Consider the following 3,892-nt stretch of genomic DNA (forward strand, 5'->3'; position numbering starts at 1 on the left):
TCCGGACACGTGGAAGCCCCGGGCATCTCCACAGCAGACACGACAGGACGCGGGAGATGTGGAACCCGCGTGCACCTATTCGTGCCAGAGGCACAGGTGCAGGGGGATCCCTGCGGCAATCGGGAGAGCGCGTCCGCATTTGCGTGATGCGACCTCTTACAATATTGAATCTCAAACTAAAATTCCTGCAAAGTTTCCAACCATCGCACCAATTGGCCAGACGGTTGGTCAACTTTCAGGGAATATTGTAGAGCCGCGTGGTCAGTGCGCACAATAAATTTGCGACCATACAAATACGGTCGGTATTGACGGACAAAATGCACTATAGCCAACAGTTCCCGGCGGGTAACGCAGTAGCGGGTCTCCGCCGGAGATAAAACGCAGCTCCCGTAAGCCACCACACGCTCGACGCCACCCTTAAACTGCGATAGGACGGCCCCAATCCCCGTGTCACTAGCGTCGGTATCCAGAATAAAAAGCAGATTGAAATCAGGGTAGTCCTCCGTCGGCGCTGACGCCAAGCGATCGCGTAGGCCATGAAACGCCGCCTCCTCCGCCGGCCCCCAGCTGAACCTCCGGTTCTTTGCCGTAAGGAGGTGCAATGGCCTAGCGATCGTGGCAAATTTTGGAACGAACCTGCGATAATAGGAAGCGAACCCGACAAAACGATGCACGTCACCCACCGTAGCCGGAATCGTCCAGTCCCGGACAAACGCCGTTTACTCCGGGTCCGTGGCCACACTGTCAGAGCTGACTATGTGGCCCAAATAGCGCACGGATCGTTGCAAAAGGTGACACTTCTTGGGCTTAAATTTCAAATTGGCGGAACGCACCCTAGCAAAAACAGCATCCAATCTCTGAAGATGCTCCTCAAACGTACGGCTAAACACAATAACATCATCCAAATATATCAAGCACATGTCCCACTGCAGACCGGTCAACACGAGTTTCATCAACCTCTGGAACCTAGCAGGGGTGGCGTTCAACCCCATGGGAAGACAATTAAACTGAAACAGGCCCTGCGGCGTACGGAAAGCCGTCTTTTCCCTCGAGGACTCGTCCAGGGGGAGCTGCCAGAACCCCGAAGAGAGGTCAAGAGTGGAAAAAAAATTCTCCCCAGACAAGGCATTGAGGGAATCATCCATACGCGGCAGGGGGTAAGCGTCCGCAACCGACACCTTGTTTAACTTCCGAAAATCGACACAAAACCGTAAATTACCATCCTTTTTCTTTATCAGGACCACCGGAGCGCCCCATGGGCTGTTGGATGGAAAGATAATGTCAGCGGCTAGCATATCATCCACCGCGCCGTGTACATGATCCCTCTCCGCCGGGCTCAACCGATGTGGATTCATCTGAATGGGAGCAGCATCCCCGGTATCAATATGGTGGGAGAGCAACCTGGTGCGTCCCAGATCGAAATCGTCTTTACTAAAGGCATCAGGATATTTCTCCAACAGCGCGCGAAGCGCGGACCGCTGCTCCGTAGTCAAGGACGCATTTTCTTGGCACAACCCGGTGATCCATCGATCGTCCTGCACCGTCGAGGCCTAAACGCCCCCTACGAGGCCCCGGTGGGCCGGATCGTCATGGGCCGTGAAGGCGGTCGTAGCATGTGCCAAAACCGTTCCGGCCGGCACGACGACATTGTCCGCGCCTCCATTCAATACTTGTAAAAACGGAGGCTGACCCGGCCGAACAATCATTTGTGCCGCGACCAGTGCCAGGCCATCCGTAACCGCGTTGGACGGCGACAACAACACCCCCGCCGCCCCCTCGACCCCAGGCACGGGCTTCCGATAACGCAGGGGGATAAGCATCTGCGAGCCAGGTGGAATGTCGACCGAAACATCGGATAGCGCCTGCACCTGACGGTCCGGAGCGGACTGTCCCCACGGCGACGGCAAAAAGAAAATCTTCTGGCCCGCCAGTAACTCAATACAATTCTGATCAACCCTTATCTGAATGGGCATCTTTGCCAGGAAATCGGTCCCCAACAAACACGGCACAGCGAGGGACCTGGAGATTAACACCGTCCCCGAAGCCGACACACCCCCAACCGAAATACGCGCCTCCACCTGACCAACGATGCCCATACTCCCTCCGTTCGCCGCAACACATGAATCGTAAACCGGTCGTACCCGCGACGGTGGAATGGACAGGAGATGGAATATCACGTCCGAGATGATAGTTGCGGACGTGCCCGAATCTACCAAAATCCGCACGTCGACCCCCTGTATCGAACCCGGCACAGTCGACAACCCAGTAGTGGCTGCGACCACCCTCCGCGCCAATTTCCGCCACTGTGTCAGCGAGCGACGCGGATCCCTTAGATTCCCCCCGTTAGAACAGGCCCCCGGAACGCATACCGACGGTGATGCATGAGATGACAGGCCTTGCCGGGTGTCTGATGCGTACTGACTTGCCTGACATGGTTGACTCTCCGGCGTTGATGTCGCGTCCTTGGCCGGGGACTCCAGCTGAAGAGACGGGCGAGGGCGACTCCGACAGTCCCGCTCGAAGTTTCCAAGACGCCCGCAGCGGTAACACGACGAGTCGGTCCGCCGCCCGGCTCACCACCCCCCCCCCCCGTCTCGACGATCCCTAAGCGGTGGGCTGGAGCGCGACTCCGCTCCCCCTCGAGGAACCCACTGGGCCGCCGCTGCAGAGAGATCGCCAGGCCCCCTCTCGTCCGGCACGAAGACGGCCTTTGACGGAGTCCACCCAGCGGCGCCTCCCTCCACGGTCGGGCTCCCCGTCCAGGCGGTCACCTGTGCCCAACGGCACAAGTTGAACTGCGCGTCGAGGCACTTGGCTGCCAACCGTGAGGTCTGCAGCTCATGGCCGCATATCGGCATCGGAATGCCCAAGTCCTTGGACAGCTCCAACATCTTACCCAGTATCAAGGGCTCCAACAAGTCGGGCTCCGTCTCTGGATACGCAGCCATGGCCAGCTCAAGCACAGCGCCCCGAAAAGCCACAGGCGATTCCTCGGGTGCCCATTGCCTCTGGACGAATCTGCGGTGTGCGTCGTCCGGAGGCTCGTTCGCTTCCGCCATTTCGTCGAACGCCCCTTTCAGCGTCGCCTTCTTCGCGGCCTTGATGGAGCGGAAGAATTTCAAAGACTTGTCGTCTAGGAGCATCGGCAGAACTTCCAAGGCCTCCGCATCTGTCCACTTGGCGGATCGGACGGCCGACTCAAAACGCCACGCAAATGCGCTCCAATCTCCTCCAATTGAGAATTCTTTAATCGTCGTCAGGCGATGGCTGCGAGTCCCCGAGCTGCTGTCTTCCGATGCAGGCGTCCCCTGCAGCGGCGACAAGATGGCATCTTCCTGCCGTGGCAGCGACAAGATGGCGGCTTCCCGCTGCGGCGGCGACAAGATGGCGGCTTCCCGCCGTTCGTCCGCGACCACACCCAAGATCGCGGCGTCCTGCCGTGTGTCGGAGAGGGCGGGAAGCGTCGCAGAGGCCCCAATGGTGGACGGCTCGGCCCCACCCGAAGGCTCCCCGCTTGAAGGCCCGCCGCGTGGCCGATCTGGCATCGTCGCTGGCACGACCAGGGTGACTAAATCCAGCAGAACGGCCCGCAGCGAATCAAGCTGGACTGCCACGTGTCGCCAGCCATCCTCGGCGCCCGTCGACGCAGACGGCCCGGCCGCCCCGACGACATCTTGTACTCCTGTCGTGTCGCTCGCCGCTACTTTGCCCACGCCTTCCATGGTCGGGACCGCCACCGCCGGAGGAAGGTCCTCTTCGTCTTCTGAAGATGGTGCAGGTATATTCTTTTTCTTGAGATGTTTTGACATCTCTCCGTTTGTCTTTTATTCAGGTTCTTCTCCGCACCCCCACTGGCCTCCTCTTGGACCAGTGTCGTCTCGCGCGCGCCCCG

The sequence above is a fragment of the Callorhinchus milii genome, unplaced genomic scaffold (assembly GCF_018977255.1).
Source record: "Callorhinchus milii isolate IMCB2004 unplaced genomic scaffold, IMCB_Cmil_1.0 Scaffold429, whole genome shotgun sequence".
NCBI lineage: Eukaryota > Metazoa > Chordata > Chondrichthyes > Chimaeriformes > Callorhinchidae > Callorhinchus > Callorhinchus milii.